Raw genomic sequence first — 17,840 nt, 5'->3', positions numbered from 1 at the left:
GAATTTGCCGAAGGGGGTGGGGGAGTAGTGGCAGAGATAGTTATGCTTATCAAAGGGGGGTGCAGGGATCAAGAAAGTTTGAAAAACAGTGAATTAAAATCATGTAAATGCTTTAGTCATAAAAACTGAGAATTTAATTTTATATTCTGCATATTCTCAAACACAACATAATTATCAAATTTGACATCTATTACTCCAGACTCTGTGGTGGCCAATGGGACCCAGAGACTAAGAAGGGACCACCCTCTTCCGCGAAGTACACGATCTAGTAGAGAAGACAGACAGAGGAATGATTAATACCCTTACATGACAAGCAGCATAATAGAGCGTGTATAAAGAACATGAGAAAGAGAGGGATTGATTTCTAGTTGTTTAATTGTGTTTAGAGTTGACAACATGAATCGACATTAGGGAACATGTATAATCCTAGATAGTAACATAAATATTAAAAAATCCCATGAAAACCATATTCCTCACAGCCTCCCATGGAGGACATGACAGAGGTGTACAAGGGTAAGGATGACCTGGCTGAGGGACAAGTACCTCATGACCAGGGTCATCAACTCCAGATCAAAGGGGACTCCAAGTCTAGTTGTTACTGTGACATCACACTGTATGTGTCTTGTTTTTTTTTTTTTAATTAACAAATAAATTTAGGTTTCATTTCAGGGCCCAAACATAGTCAACCTTTTCAGGTATTGAAGCCTCCAAGGAATTGGTTCTTAAGCTCTAAAATGTGCTCTTCTGACAATTTCTCTCCTATTACATAGGCTCACCTCATGGATTTGCTGTGACTTAGAGGAAAGGCCAGGCTTAGGAAGCAGACGGGCCTGCCTCAAATCTGGCTCAGGACTCACTGATTATGCCATCTTGGACAAGCATCTGAACGCTCTGGTCCAGTTCCCCACGTGGCACACTGAGGAAATAAGATTAAATAAGAAGATGTGAGTGAAGGCACCCTAGTAGGCACTCTGCTTCTGTCTCAACCACCACCCCAGTCCAAGCTACCATCTCTCATCTGGATCTTTATACATGTTTTTCTTCATTCATTCTGGGCCACTCCAGTCTGCCCATTTCTGCCCAGAAAGCAAATGTGATTGTGTCTCCACCATTGAGAGATCAAAAGCCTCCACATGATTTATAGAATATTTCTTTTCAACTGCAGGACATGAGCGATTCGTGGGTCATAGAAACAACTTTGTGGGTTACCAGCAGCATATTTTTTAAAAGGGAACAAAATAGAACACAACAGAAATACTAGATTGCAATGTCAATTTTTTTTTTTTTTTAATTTTATAGCTACTTTTTTATTTTTATTTATTTATTTATTTTTGGCTGTGCTGGGTCTTCGGTTCGTGCGAGGGCTTTCTCTAGTTGCGGCAAGTGGGGGCCACTCTTCATCGCGGTGCGGGGACCGCTCTTCATCGCGGTGCGCGGGCCTTTCACTATCGCGGCCCCTCCCGTTGCAGGGCACAGGCTCCAGATGTGCAGGCTCAGTAGTTGTGGCTCACGGGCCCAGCTGCTCCGTGGCATGCGGGATCTTCCTAGACCAGGGCTCGAACCCGTGTCCCCTGCATTAGCAGGCAGATTCTCAACCACTGCGCCACCAGGGAAGCCCTGCAATGTCAATTTTAAGCATAAGGTTTATTACGTGAAGCTTGCTTTCTCAATATGTGTCTGGTTTTAGTATTTTCTGAGAGATGAAATAAGTGCACCTGTGAAACAAAAAGAGGACAATGGTGGGGGACAGGGAAGGAAGCTATGTACACTTGAAAAAGCTAAAGGGACAGAAATGAGCTGTTAAAAATTAGAATTTGATAGGAGAAATGAAAAAGACAATAGAAGTAGGTTTACAAGATAAAGATAAGAAAAAATTTCAGAAGGTAAAGCATAGTCATAAAGGGATAGAAAATAGGAAGAAGAAAAGACACAAAAATTGGAGGAACGGCCCATGAGGTCTGATATCCAAATACAGGAGTTAATGTACAGAGGGAGAAACTAGAGGAAGTTGTCAAAGAAGTAACTAAAAAGCTTTCATAAAACTAAAGAACCAGAATTTTGAGACGGAAAACATTTAAGAGCACTGGGACAAAGAAAAGCTCCTATAAACTAATAGAGAGGAAGACAGCACACTAGGCCTAGGAATCATACTTACATCTCCCTTATTCCTCGTACCATACTCCCAAAACAATAAAACAAGTTAATAAAACAAACCCAAAACCCCAGTTACAATTAAAGGTGTAATTAAAATCAAAATTAAAAGTACAATTAACATATAAAAAGGAAAAACCCCATAAGAGAATATTTATCTGTCTCTGGATGGGCAAATAACTTTCTAACTTTCTAAACATAAAGGCCATGGAAGGCATTACAAAGGAAAAGGCCGACTCAACATTTTAATATATTAAACTGAAATATATGTGAAAAACATTTAAAATTAAAATTAAATATAAATTAAAGAAATGGTAAACTGGGAAAAATCTATGAACAGATTAAACACAGGGTTTAATATGGAAAATATTCACATGACAAGTAAAATGTTCATATACTGTGTAAAATATGCAGAATAGTCACATAATATATAAAATGTTCATGTAAGTAGATGAGAAAAAACACTAGAACCATATTGGAGAAAAATGGGCAAAGGATATGAAGCAATACAAATGGCTAGCATTCATTGAAGAAAAACAAGTCAATCTTAGTTGTAATCTAAGAAGTATAAATTAAAACTTGAGCTATACTTTTTCACCAAAATTTTTCACAATAATTTTCTTACCAATTATTAAAGATTTTTTTTCAGAGCAAAGTTAATGGTGAGGATGTAAAGTGATATGTTTCTGGAAAGTTTTGGCAATACATGTTAAAGATTTTAAATGTTTAACTCTTGCAATGCAGTAATTCCATTTCTAGTTATCTAATCCAAGGAATTTCATTATTTCACTAATATTTTACCAAATATACTGATCTAGGTACTGAAATATAGGATATTTATAAGGGATTAGTAAAACTTGTGGAAAAGTAAAAAACAAAATAACTGTCCAATAATAGGAGGAAAGTTGAGTCACATATCTCCATCCAATAGAATTTATTTAGCCATCAAATATGATGGTTATAATTATTTTCAATAAACGGTAAGTAGACTTTCTAATGTGAGAAGAAATTTATTAAACACAGCATTTAGATATTGGCTGTCAGTGGAAACAATGGCTAACGTCTGAGGCATTCTGTCAACAATCCTCATTTGAAAGAATAGCTTTGAAATATGCACGGACCATGAAAGACAAGAAGGCTTTCCTGCTGTCCTGAAATTGTTGAGCAATCTGTACAATAAGCAATCTGGACAATGGCCACAGTGAGAGGACTTATTAAACTTACTTCACTTCTTACCTTCCCCAGTTTAAAACACTCACACACACACACACACACACACACACACACACACACACACACACACACCCCCAGGAAAGCTTAGTGGAATTATTTTTGAAAGACTCCTAATATCCAGAAATCCATCAAGTCTAATCATTCTGATAAAAATTCTTTTCTGCAATTGTCAGAATTGTCAAGTTTCCTTAGAGGAAGAATTTCTGTGTTACTGGGGATACCAAGAATAAGGGTAAAATGGAAGAGTAACTGAAATGTAAGGGTACTTATTCTCAACTAGTACCTGTGGCTCCAATTGAAAGAAACATGGAGGTGGTTTCACAGTAAAAGCAACCATCTGAGACCCGTAGAGAAGACATTTGTCTGGAGCACTGAAGGATCACTGTAATTGTACCCAGCAAATTCTGAGAAGTTTGGATTTGAGCACAGAGTTACACTTACAGAATCAGGGTGTTTCCTTTGAATGCTCAATATCTGAAGATTAATGTGTATCTAGATTATTTATTTTATATAGATGGTAGCCCGGCCGCATACCTCCTAGGATCCTTAGAAATGTAAAAAGGAAATCATTTAGTTTATAAAACAAATACAGGGGACTTCCCTGGCAGTCCAGTGGTTGGGACTCTGTGCTTCCACTGCAGGGGGACGGGTTTGATCCCTGGTCAGGGAACGAAGATCCCACATGCCACGTGGCAAAGCCAACAAAAAGAAAAACAAAAGCAAATACTCAACTCAAGGCTTGTTTTAGTTGTCTATTAAGAATTCAATAAGAAATGAGGGCCTCTGTGATATTCACAATCAGCATTTTAGGGTTTATTAGGGGAAAGACCCTTAGCATGGTATTTAAATTTTTGACATTAATTTTCCTTGTAAATTGTTTCACTCTTCTCTTTTCATTTCTGTAGAGGAAGTTTTCATATAGAATGAAAAATTTGATTATATATTTATATAGTTTTAAATAAAATCATTATAGAAGAATTTTTAAGATTAAAAATTACAGTGAGATGGGGAGATTATCACATGATACAGGTGACAGGTACTTGTAGATCCTCAGGGTCTAGCTTGAGTGGTGACAGCTATAAGGAGGAGAGGTAGGCAAGCTGGATCCTTGGGTCCTTATATAAGGAAGGAGAGCACAGGAAGCCTCCCTGGGGTATACAGGTGACCCTGGGGCCTCACAGTAGACTGTCGTGGGATCCCCTGACATCACCGACTCTATGTCTAGGGAGAGGGAGATGTAATAGCCAACGGTAACTAGGATACTGTATTCCCATCCTTAGAAAAAAAGATTTCTAAAGGACGAAGTTAATTTCAGGAGAGAGATGATCGATTTGTACTAAACAAGTTGGTTTTCAGGGCCTCAGTGGCCAGTCAAGAAGGAAAAGCAAATCAGAAATGCAGGAGAAAGTCAGTGCTATTAGAGAAAGCTACGGCAATAAATAATATCTTTAAAGAGAGAGAGTGTGATACTAAAGAAAGCCATGAACAGAAAAAGGAGATTGAAAGGGAGAAATAAAAAGAGTTAAAAGAGAGATGAGAATTGAGCTCTGAAATAAGACTGCATTTGTATAGTGGAAAAAGAAGTGGAACCAAGGAGAAAGAAAAGAACCGGAGAAGACTATCAGTACCCTAGAGGTCAGAGACATTTGAGGAGGAAGGAGGTGTTCCATGAATCAATGATGTAGAGAGATAAAGTGTAACCCATGGAGGCGCACTTGGGAGACCATGTGATGATTGACAGAGATCAATTTCAGTGGAGAAGTGGGGTCAGAATCAGAAGACGAGAGAGATGAGGAAATGTTTTTGTAAAGGTAGATTATTTTTGCTTATGTTTTGACATGTTCGGTATTGAAAGGAAGGTAAGAGAAAGGATGTAGCTTAAATCAGGAAACAGACTGATGACTGATGATTTAAGTCTTTACGGAGGTGATAGTGATCATTTAATTAACCGTAGTTTTGGAATGCATGGGAGGTGTCAATTTAAGAAGTTTAAATGGCAAGATTAGCTCTGGAGAGGGGGAGTACCTTGTCTTCCCCTGAGATAGGAGAGTAGGGAGAAAGATGGGGTGTAACCAAGAGGAGAGAGACTGCAGTGTGCGCCAAATGATTTTAGTTACTTATTTTTTAATAAAAATTTTTGGAGTGTGCACCATATAGAGTACCAAGGTCCCTTGGAAAATTTGATGATGAACAAGACCTAGACAATGCTCTCAAAGCAGTTTTATATGGAAGATAAGACAAGCACAAAAATAACTCTAGAGATTGGGAATATAAGCTATGAAGTTAAATATAAATTTTTCTACACCTCAGTTTCTTCCTCCATAAAATGGGAATACTGAGAGTACCAGCTATGTCTCAAGCATCCCATTCTCTTGCTAGCTTACATTTCCTAGGGTTCTAATACAAGTATTTCACCTAATGGAGACATTCAGCCCATGAATCAAGCACTGTTTCATTCTCCATCATTGCCCTCATGTTCTCATTTCCTTTTTTACCCAGGATAAATTTACTGGTCCATCATTGTAATCACTCTCTTATCCCTCCATCCAATCCATCAAGACACTTGTTCCTCTCTCCTTGAGATACACATGGCTGGAAAACCCGAACCCTGATGAAACCTTACTATTTGCTTTCTTCCCATCTTTTGGGTCCCCTTGTCAATGGTGGACAGTTACACAGACTCATACAATATGAGTTCAGGAAACACGTCAAGACCAAGGCACACATAGGCTCTGCATTTCCTCAGCGTCTACATGGAGAGGCATCCCATGTTGAGGAGGGTTTTGTTCTAGTGGAGGCCCCTTCCCCAGTGCTCTTCCTTCATATAGGGCTTTGAAGACCGCAACCTTATTAGGAAAGGGAACTTCAGACTGCTTGGGGAATTAAGCGGCCTAGATATCATGCCAGCCATTTACAGGAGCTCTCCGGGAAAGCCAGCAGCCCTGTATGTTAGAAGGCACCTGGGGACCTTGGGCCCTTTTGGATGCTATAGCCCTCCAGTCATGGAAGGAGTCTAGGCTAGCCTATTGTTCAGGCATCTTAGGATGAACATCTAGGGTCATGTTTGAACAATGCTTCTCCTTCATAACAATCTATCCCCAAGACCCTTGAGTGCTCATCAGGTGTTTCTGGAATAGGAAGAGAGAGATTATTTGACTTCCACCCAATCTTTAGAGGCTAAGTGAACTGCATTTGTCACACTCCCTCAAGGATGAACTAGATTGTCAACCACTTCCCCTCCCCACCATTTATTACCAACAAATTCTATAGAAACCTCGAGATTGTTTCTTTGATCCTTTGACATTAAAGTTGGAAAAAGAGAAGAGTGTTTTAATCCTCCATTACCTACCTTCTGCATGTTCCATGGTGCATGAGGCTCCAGGGCAGAGGTACACAGAGCTACTACCGCTCACTCAAAGGGCCCCTGCCACCAGTCTTCGGGTCTGCAGCAAACATTCCTTTGATGCACTCTTACAAAAGCTACCAGCAGGGGTCACAGAGAGCAAGCCCTTCCTTGGCTATTTTTTTGTCCCTGATCCCAGATCCAAAGGAGAAATGTTTTATGTTTAGCCAAATTGTGCTGACCTCTTTGGGGAGAGGGGTGGTAGAGGATTGGGCCCCAGCCCCAGCTTCCTCTTGTCTTGAATGGACCCCAGATAAGATATAGGGACCTCGGGCACCTCTTGCAGACCATAGGAGATGTGGGGAGTTTCTATCACTTGGAACAATGGCAGGCAAGCTGATCTTTCGAAGTCTTATTGGGGAGACTACAGGGTGAGGAAGATGAAATGCCTTTGTTCTCTAAAGGCATTTGAGCTCTTCCTCACCGATTTCTGTAGCATGGTTTTCTTCTCCTCTCCCTGGTTCTTGTGCTGACCCAATACTAGTGGTGTTTAATGCCCTGACAACTGTGCTAGCTCCTCCCATTCTGGCAGCTTTCCCAGGGAAACCCCTCTGGACCTAAAAGGACCCTGAAATTTGTTTAATAATTTGTCTAAATTAAACAATAATTTGTTTAAATTTGTCTAATATTTAGATCTCATTTATTTTCTTGTAAGAAATCTTAAAGGAAAAATTTCAGGTAAAATACCTGTGTTTTGTGGGCTGATAACTTTAAAAAGGAGGCCTTTTAGTAGACAGTTGGAAGAGCCAGTTGGATTCCATTGTGATGCAATCAGCAATGTTGGAGTTACCATGGCGCTGATGTGAGTATATCTGGAAGAGATACATGGGTACTGACCATCAGTTCAAGTTTCATTTGGAAATGTTTTGTTGAGAGAGTACCTGTTTTCCTGGAAGGAAAATCGTCTCTACTTTTATCCAAAGCAAGACAATCAGAGGAGAGTTCCCTGAAAAGGTGATGTTTGGGCTGAGGCTTGAGAGTTGCCTGGGTGCAAAGACCCTCAGACAAGAGTATACCAGCCTTTTTTGAGACACAGCCAGGAATGTGTTTGGAATGAGAGAGCAAGGAGCAGGGTAGAAAGGGGTGAGGTCAAGAGGTGATGGTGGGCCAGATCACTTAGGGACTTTTCAGACATTCGGAGGATTCCTAGTGGGGTGGAATAGGTGCGCCTGAAGTTTGAGGACAGGGGAAAGTGAGAGAGAATATTTGAATGGTGGAAATTAGGGGAGCTTAAGAGGATTAGGAAACAGTAATAAGGGAGCACTTGAAATTGGGTTAATGAGATAGTTTGCTTTGGTTATTTTTTTGTTTTCTTATTTGTACACATATATTTTCTGTCCTAAATCATAACTATTACATTTGCTCTACACAGTTCAAGTTGAAAGTGGAGTGTACATGGTGAGATTTATTTTTCACATTGTTTTCAATATGTTTTTTCTTTTCACACACACACACTGTATTTTATTTTTATAAGGGATAAATAAACTGACACCAAGCATTGTAAATGGATGACCACAACAAAAGCAACGATTGCAATTACCCAACACGAAACTCACTCATACTATGTCATAATATTGACATTCAGTCCAGTAATCCTCCACTGTAACAACTCCTTTACTTTGCAGTGGAAATTGATTTGTATATTTTTTGCCTCTGAGTCCTGGTGGGATTTCTTTTTTTTTTAATTCAAACAGAAAGTCACAAAAATTAAATCATCCTCATAAGTTGACTCAGTCCCACCTAATTAATTTTTTTTTCATCTTGATCATTTGTTAGCACTTTTATAAATTCATCAGTTTTCCATTAGTGTTCTGAACATGCTTATTCATTCAGTTCAGCAGTATAGTCAGTTACCAGAAACCAGTACTTGTCAGAGTCTTTTCCATGAATTTCTTGAAGATGAAACCCTTTTATAGGAACATTTTTGCAAAAGCACCAGAGTACACCCAGAACTGTCTGTAAAGGACAAAAGACTTGAAAATGACCACGGTTAAAGATTGGATGAAAGTTCATAATAATGCAATTGACAAGGAAATTTTGTTATTTCTGAGATATACATTTTAAAGTAATAACTAGAATTATGACTTATAACATTAGACCAGAAGATATAAGATTTCTGGAAATTTCATGTAATGTCTGAAACCTTTATATTAACATATTTCCATACAAATAACCCAAAGAAAGTTTAGTATTAGTTGTTTTTTGTTTGTTTGTTTGTTTGTTTATACTGCAGGTTCTTATTAGTCATCAATTTTATACACCTCAGTGCATACATGTCAATCCCAATCGCCCAATTCAGCACACCACCACCCACACCCCACTGCGGTTTTTCCCCCCAGTGTCCATACGCTTGTTCTCTACATCTCTGTCTCAACTTCTGCCCTGCAAACCGGTTCATCTGTACCATTTCTCTAGATTCCACATACATGCGTTAATATACGATATTTGTTTTTCTCTTTCTGACTTACCTCACTCTGTATGACAGTCTCTAGATCCATCCACGTCTCAACAAATGACTCAATTTCGTTCCTTTTTATGGCTGAGTAATATTCTATTGTATATATGTACCACCACTTCTTTATCCATTTGTCTGTCGATGGGCATTGAGGTTGCTTCCGTGACCTGGCTATTGTAAATAGTGCTGCAATGAACATTGGGGTGCATGTATTTTTTCAATTATGGTTTTCTCTGTGTATATGCCCAGTAGTGGGAGTGCTGGATCATATGGTAATTCTATTTTTAGCTTCTTAAGGAAACTCTATACTCTTCTCCATAGTGGCTCTATCTATTTACATTCCCACCAACAGTGCAAGAGGGTTCCCTTTTCTCCACACCCTCTCCAGCATTTGTTGTTTGTAGATTTTCTAATGATGCCTATTCTAACTGGTGTGAGGTGATACCTCATTGTAGTTTTGATTTGCATTTCTCTAATAATTAGTGATATTGAGCAGCTTTTCATGCTGATGCATCTCTTTTTCCTAACTTTAATGAGAATGTTACTTTTGTTTCACTGTTAAGAATGATCATTGCTATTTTTTACCTTGAAATTCTTTATCTTACAAAAAAAAGTTTCTCTTGATGCTTTGCAAGTAAGAATTTTAAAATCATGAATGGATTTTCCATTTCATCAAATGCTTTTTTGGTACCTATAAGATGATGATATTTTTCATTTACTTTGTTAATATTCTGAATTATATCATTAAATTTTCCAATGTTCAATCATACTTGCCTTCTATTTGGTCATGATGTATTATTCTTTTACTATCTTGCTGCATTTCATTGGATAACATTCCATTTTATGCTTTCCTCTATGCTTATAAACAAAAATGGCCTGTAGCTTTATTTTTTATTGTCCTTTTTTCGTTTGGCTATCAGAGAGCAGAATAGCCTCATCTGAGTAGCTTTCCAACTTTTTCTATACTCTGAAGCAATTTGCACAATAAGAGTTAACTGTTTCTTGAAAGTTTTCTAGATTCACATGCAAAATGATGTGCCTCCTGGACTTTCAGGGGTCATACTTTGAACCAGCTTCTTATACTGGGGTGTTATTCAAGCTTTCTGGTGTTTCTTGCATCCATTTTGGATATGTTTCCTCTCCAGAAATTTATTCTTTTCTCTTGTCTTTTGAAAATGTTGCTGGCAAGTTCCTCCTAAGATTCTCTTTCGAGATTTTAAAAATTCTTTTGTGCACTATTTCATTCCTAGTGGTTTATTTTCCCCTTCTTTCTTATGCTCAGTTACACCCAGGGTGTATTGCTATCATTAATTTCTTCCAAGAATATTTTTGGTCATCAGTGTTCTGTCTTGTATGTGTTTTCTTTCGTTAATTTTGTCTTTATTCTTTGTTATTTTTTGACTCCTACCCCTTCTTTCTCTTCTTCTATTTTATAGTTTCTTCAATTGAATGTTTAGTTCATATATTTTCAATCACCCTTCTTTTTCCTTTTGGTACAATGAAAGATATCATTCTGTTTTAATGCTTTTCACCCTAAACTATAATTTTAAATTTATTTAAATAATTTAAATAAATTGTAAAAAATTGATTTCATAGAAATTTGTGAAAATCATCATAACTTGAAGAATTATGACAATGAGTCATTCTGATGGCTGTGTAACCAGTACCTGGGTTCACAACAGAATATTCACATTATTCTAGAGACTTCCTCACAGCCCCACTCACAACCTCTCTCTTTCAAAAAGGTAACCACTACTCTGACTTCTAACATAGATTACGTTGGTACCAAAAAATATCATCATCTTATAGGTACCATTTTATCTTTATCTAAATGGAAGCATAGAATAGGTATTCTTTTGAGTCCGGATAATTTTGCTCAGTATTATGTTTATAGAATTATTCTTTTATTTTCATGTAGTTTTTGTTGATCTCATTCCTGTTTTGTATTCCATTGTATGAATATACTACAATGTACTTATCCATTCTAATGTTGACTGGCATTTGAGTTGTTTCCAGTGTTTGACTACTGAAATCATGTTGTTCTGAACATTCTTGGACTTGACTTTCATTGCACAGACATACACATATCCTAGGCATGAATCATAGCACATGGGTAAGTTCAATTTTAGTGGATACTGTCCAAATAGGTTTTCAAAGTGAATGTAATGATTTCCGTTCTCCTTACTAGAGTACAAGAATTTCCATTGTTCACAACAACACCATTTCTTGTATTGTCAAACTTATGAAATTTTCGCCTTTATTGGAATATGCAATTAAAGTCCATGGTGGTGTTTTCTTTGTAGTTCCCTTGTAACTATTTCCAACCATCAGTTTTCAACCTGTCTCTATTCTTTTTCTTTTTAGGTTTTGCTTTCAATTCTGCCCTGAAGACCCTGCATTTGGGATACCCAGCCAGGGCTGGGTGATTCACTAGATCTCAAGAGGACAGAGCCAAGTGTCAACCAAGGACATCACAGACTTGCAGGCTCAGCCGGCATCAGTCCTGAGCAAGGCTTCTGCCCAGCGTGGAGTCCCCTGGAGAATCAGCAAGCCTAAGAAATATTACCAACTCATTGCATTAAAGTCTACTGCGGGTTCCTGCTGATATACTCCAACCCATTTTTGAAAAAGTAGTGTTTTCCAGCATCCTCACCTGCCCAGAACATACATCAGAACTTGGGAGTTTCCCGCTTATTAATGAAAGCTATGAAGTCTAAGTCCAACTGGGCCCAGAACCCAAGTTGTAGAATAATGGTATTTCATCCAACCAGAGAAGAGTTTAATGATTTCGATAAATACATTGCTTATATGGAATCCCAAGGTGCACACCGAGCAGGCGTGGCGAAGATCATTCCACCCAAGGACTGGAAAGCCAGACAGACCTATGATGATATCAATGACATCTTAATAGCTGCTCCCCTCCAGCAGGTGACTTCTGGGCAGGCAGGTGTGTTTACTCAATACCACAAAAAGAAGAAAGCCATGACCGTGGGTGAGTACCACCACTTAGCAAATAGTGAAAAATACCGGACGCCACCACACTTTGATTTTAAGGACCTGGAGCGAAAATATTGGAAAACACGCCTCTATGATTCACCAGTATATGGTGCGGACGTGAGTGGCTCCTTATTCGATCAAAACACAGAGCAGTGGAACCTTGGACACCTGGGAACCATTCAGGACCTGCTGGAGCAGGAGTGCGGAGTGGTCATCGAGGGCGTCAACACCCCCTACCTGTACTTCGGCATGTGGAAGACCGCCTTCGCCTGGCACACGGAGGACATGGACCTTTACAGCATCAACTACCTGCACTTCGGGGAGCCCAAGACGTGGTACGCGGTGCCCCCGGAGCACGGCCGGCGCCTGGAACGCCTGGCCAGGCAGCTTTTCCCGGGCAGCGCGCGGGGCTGTGAGGCCTTCCTGCGGCACAAGGTGGCTCTCATCTCGCCCACGGTCCTCAAGGACAACGGCATCCCCTTCGATCGGGTCACTCAGGAGGCTGGGGAGTTCATCGTGACCTTTCCCTATGGCTACCACTCTGGCTTCAACCATGGCTTCAACTGCGCGGAAGCCATCAATTTCGCCTGCCCGCGCTGGATCGATTATGGCAAAGTGGCCTCGCAGTGCAGCTGCGGGGAGGCCCGGGTCGCCTTCTCCATGGACGCCTTCGTGCGCATCCTGCAACCGGAGCGCTACGAGCTGTGGAAACGCGGGCAGGAGCGGACCGTGGTGGACCACACGCAGCCCACGGCGCCCGACAGCCAGGTCCTGAACGCCTGGAGGGAGGTCCGCGCGTCCCTGGGAGCCGCTCTCGGCCAGAGGCACCACCTGCCCCGCCGCGCTCTGCGCCCCCGTAGGGCTGTAGCCGCGGGCGCTGGGACCAGCCACCGAGTCCCTGTGCGTGCTGGGTGCCGGCGCCCCTCGCCGGCCCGGGGTTCTTGCTCTGCCGCCCAGTTCGGGGCTGCGGCCACCAGCACCTCCGGCGAGCCCGGCCCGACCCAGCCGCCGACCGCAGGTCCATCCGCCCCGGATCGCCACCCAGCTGGAAGATGTGGCCCTCGTCGGCGCCCTTGGGAACAGGGCCCTGAGGAGCCAGCTGCTCCCCCCAGGGCTAAGAGGAGGCTTTCGTTAGACACAGATCAGGACCCAGAGGCTCCGCCCCTGCCTGTGGAGGCACCCTCGCCGGACAGCGCCGCCCCGCTCAGCCCTGGGCTCCAGCATCCCGCCACGGCTTCTGGCTGTGGTTGTGGCCCCGTCCCCTAAGCCCAGGGGATGCCTTTCTACCCCACTGCTCCTGCGTGGGGATCCTTTGAGACTGGTCATATTTACATTTCAGAGCTTTGGGTATTTGCAGGTCACTAGTCTTGCGTGAGAGTGCCTCCTGTGCTGCCGCTGGACGTGCTGGGTCTGTGGTGTTTACCAAATTCTCCAAAGTTTGTTCTTCCTTCCAGACCCTGGAATCCTTGGACACCGCTAACTCCTGTGTCACAAACTGAGGTTTCATGCACTGGACACTCTAGTGTCTCTGGGAACTAGATCCTGCTGAGGTCGCCAGAGCCCAATCTACCTCACACTCCCATCCTGTGGGCCAGCTCTGGACGCTGCTGAACTTCTAAAGAACCCTGGGCTTTGATTACCCTCCAGTCTCTCTCCTTTTCCTCTTCCCCCTTCCCTTCCCGCTTTTCTTGCCAAACTAGGCCTTTTTGACTAATTAGGTCAGTAGAGACTCAGATAATAACTGATAAACTTTCTGAGTCTTTGATGTACTGATAATGTGTACTCTGCCAGTATGGTAACTAGAATATTAAAATCTGACTTTATTAAATATATTAAAAGTAACCAGAATGTTAAAATCTGACTTTATTTTTTGTGTTGTTCAGTCAGTCAGCTGAGAGGTGGTCGTTTTTTCTGCACTTTTCTTAATAATTATATCAAAACGTTTCAAGCAAAACTTATTTTTAGGAGCTTGTTGCCTTGTGTGATGTTGGTGAGTGAGTTTGGGGTTGATTGTTGGGTTCCAGCTGGCTGGCTGGGTTGGGGGATTTGGTTTGCAGTCCCATCTGAAGGATGACTTGGTGGGAATCACCTGGCACTTGGCTGATCCAAGTTGCTAGGAGGGATGAGCAAACATAGGACAAAAAGTGCCAGCATGTGAAAATCTTCTCTGCAAGTCTCCACTGCCTTCTCAATGCTGTATGTATATTTCACATGGTTAGGTCATTGATACATCCCAATAAACCAATCCACAAATAAAGGAACAAGACAATTTCAAGTGGGCATATGTTCTGTGAAGAGATTAAAGGGGATGGGATGCTAGTGCAGAATGGGCAGTGTGGTTCCGGTGGGCAGGGAATACTTCATAGAGCAGGAGACCTTTCTGAGTCCCAAATGACAAGAAGGAAGGTCCAGAGCTGACTTCCACTTGGATGAAACAGCAAGTGTAACAGCCCTAACATAGAGCTTGGTGTTATTGTGTGGATAGAGAGGAAGCTCATTTGTGTCTGGGGCACTGAGAAGGGAGAGGCAGGGTCCAGGGTATGCAGGACCTTGTAGCTCATGTTTAATATTTGAGCTTTTTTCAACTTGAAATGAGAAGGCATTGGAAGTTTAAAACAGCAGTTGACATGATATAATTTGCATAGTTAACTAATCACCTTAATTGTTCTGTGGACCCCTTGGGGGCAGGAGAAGTAGTTAGAACATCTAAATAATACAGGTGAGAATTGATGGTTACTGACTTAGGCCATAGTGTTGAAGATGCACAGAAGTGGCCAAACTCAGAATCAATTTTGGAAATTGAAAATGATAGTTTGGATGCAGAAGGAAACATTTCAGAGAATCAAACCACATCTCTCTTCCCTCCAGCTCTCCCCTACAGAAGTTCAGTAAGATTCTGGAATTTGAAGCACCATGTAAAAGTAAAGACAGCAGTAATGAAAAAGAAAGGCTTGTTTGAAGTTCTGATTGAGGAGTAGCAAAAGCCCACATCTCATCCCTATCACCATGCAGCTAGGCAACTGTGTGGTAGTATATTCTGTGGAAAACTGAAGCTGAGAGACTGAACTCAGGATCCTCAGTGGAGGATGGCAGTGAGATGCTTGGCTGGAAAGATGATTAAGCCCTGTATTGAGAGGGTGGAACCGCATGATGGAAGCAGACTGGAATTACTGGGAAGGCAGCAGCCCTGGAGAACAAGTGGACCATAGTAGATCTCATATGAGCAAGGAGTAAACTTTCATGTGATAAGGAACTGAGATCTTGAGGGCTTTTGGTCCTTTCATTTAGGTCAGTTGTGGATATGGCAGTGCAGAGAAATAAGGGAACTCTGAAAAGTCTCTGTGAAGACAGTAGCCTGGCTCATATTGCCATTTTAAATTTTAGAAACTGAAATTTTCCTTGTTATATTTCAGGGATATCACAATCTCTTCCCGGCAGATACACGCTCCAAATAGCCTAGGATAACAAAATTGGGGGTTTTGAAGGCCAAGAAACAAAAATAAATTTCAGAGAATATTTCTTCCACTATACTCCTTATGTTTTTCACTCACTTTTATACTTGAAACAAAATTTCCTTTGCCTAATAAAGAGTAGCAATGTTAAAAATACAGTTTAGGTTTACCAGTATACTGGTTCCTAAATTAGTCTTCTTGACCTAAGGAGGCATTTCTCAAAAGAAGATATACAAATGGCCAACAGACCCATGAAAAGATGCTCAACATCGCTAATTATTAGAGAAATGCAAATCAAAACCACAGAGAGGTGTCACTTCACACCTGTCAGAATGGCCATCGTCAAAAAGTCTACGAATAATAAATGCTGGAGAGGGTGTGGATGAAAGGGAACCCTCTTACACTTTTGGTGGGAATGCAAATTGGTTCAGCCACTATGGAAAACTGTATGGAGGTTGCTTAAAAAAACTAAAAATAGAGCTACCATATGATCCAACAATCCCATTCCTAGGCGTATATCCGGAAAAGACGAAAACTCTAATTCGAAAAGATACATGCACCCCAGTGTTCACAGCAGCCCTATTTACAATAGCCAAGACATGGAAACACACCAAGGGCCATCAACAGATGATTGGTTTAAGAAGAAGTGGTATATACATACCATGGAATATTACTCAGCCACAAAAAGATGATATATTGCCACTTGCAGCAGCATAGATGGACCTAGAGAATGTCATACTAAGTGAAGTAAGACAGAAAAAGACAAATATATCACTTACCTGTGTAATCTAAAAAACAATACAAGTGAATCTATATACAAAACAGAAACAGACTCAAAGACAGAGAAAACAAACTTGTGGTTAGCTAAGGGGAAAAGGAGCAGGGGAGGGATAAATTAGGTGTATGGGATTAACAGATACACACTCTTGTACAGAAAACAGATAAGCAATAAGGATTTGTAAAAAAAAAACCAAAACAAACAAAAACAAAACAAAAAAACCCACAAGGATTTGCTATATAGCACAGGGAAGTGTATTCAATATCTTATAATAAGCTATTATGAAAAATAATCTGAAAAAATATGTATATAACAATCACTTTTCTGTACACCTGCAACTAACAAAATATTGCAAATCAACTAGATTTCCATTATAAAAAAATTAGTCTTCTTGAAAGGATCAGGAGCTGAGGGTGGTAATGAAGGGGGTTCATCAAGCAATTCTATTAAAAATTCTATTTTATTTCAAGGCAAGTGACACACTCAATTTGGATACTCACAATCTGGACCACTCTTCTCAAGAAAAGATGCCCAGATCCAGCTGTTCTTCCATGTCCAGTAAGTTGTTGCTATACTTAATCTTGGAAAAGCAAGGGACATTGACAATGACAGTTAAATAAAGGCAAGGATAGAGCCACCTTTGTTCTCACTGCCACGATCTCTCCTAGGCCTCTCTCCACTTCTGAGAAATAACAATCACGAGTCCAGTGTATATTCATCAAGTTTGGAGACAAAAGGCTACGAAACGGAAAGGAGTATGTTGTGTGGTTTAAACAACATACCCCCACCATCACCTTTTTAAAAAGTCAATATTACAGTATCAAGATCTAAAGACTTTCCTATCTATAGTCCCTAGTTAGTTCAACGAAGTCCACTAGATCTGTGTAATTTATTTTATTTTATTCGTTCTGGTGCTGATGGACAATAGGGTTATTTGCAAATCTTTGTTATTTCAAAGTATGCTTCACAGAACAGCTTTGTATATAGGATTTCTGGGTTGTATTTATGTTCACTTTTAACTTTTTAGGAAAAGCCACCTTGCCCTCCAATTTCCAGCTCTATTGGCAGTGTGCAAGAGTTCTGGTTTCTCCATATCTTGACCCACTTTTTTATATTGTCAGACCTAATCAAAATGGGCAGAGAATAGCTTCTCTGATTGCTAGTGATCCTGCACATCTTCTTGTATTTATTGGCCATTTGGATTTCCTCTTTTCTGAATTACCTATTCTAAAGCTCTGCCTACTTTTTTTGGTTTGACTATTTTTTGTTGTTGTTATGTAGAAGTTATGTGATATTCAGGATACTAATTCATTGTCTATTTCATGTATGATGACAAACTTCTCCTAGACTGTAATTTCCTTTAATTTGTTA

General features: G+C 40.6%; 1 pseudogene across 1 annotated transcript; it reads left to right on the top strand.

The window, feature by feature from the left end:
* Window positions 1-11,191: 11,191 nt before the first annotated feature.
* Window positions 11,192-16,018, top strand: LOC309605704 (lysine-specific demethylase 4D pseudogene; annotated as a pseudogene). The gene has a single exon. The product of its transcript is annotated as a lysine-specific demethylase 4D pseudogene (transcript).
* The last annotated feature ends 1,822 nt before the right edge of the window (window positions 16,019-17,840 follow it).

This window comes from Balaenoptera borealis (genome assembly GCF_965194805.1).
Source record: "Balaenoptera borealis genome assembly, chromosome: 11".
NCBI lineage: Eukaryota > Metazoa > Chordata > Mammalia > Artiodactyla > Balaenopteridae > Balaenoptera > Balaenoptera borealis.
This window is presented reverse-complemented; position numbering and strand designations above follow the sequence as displayed.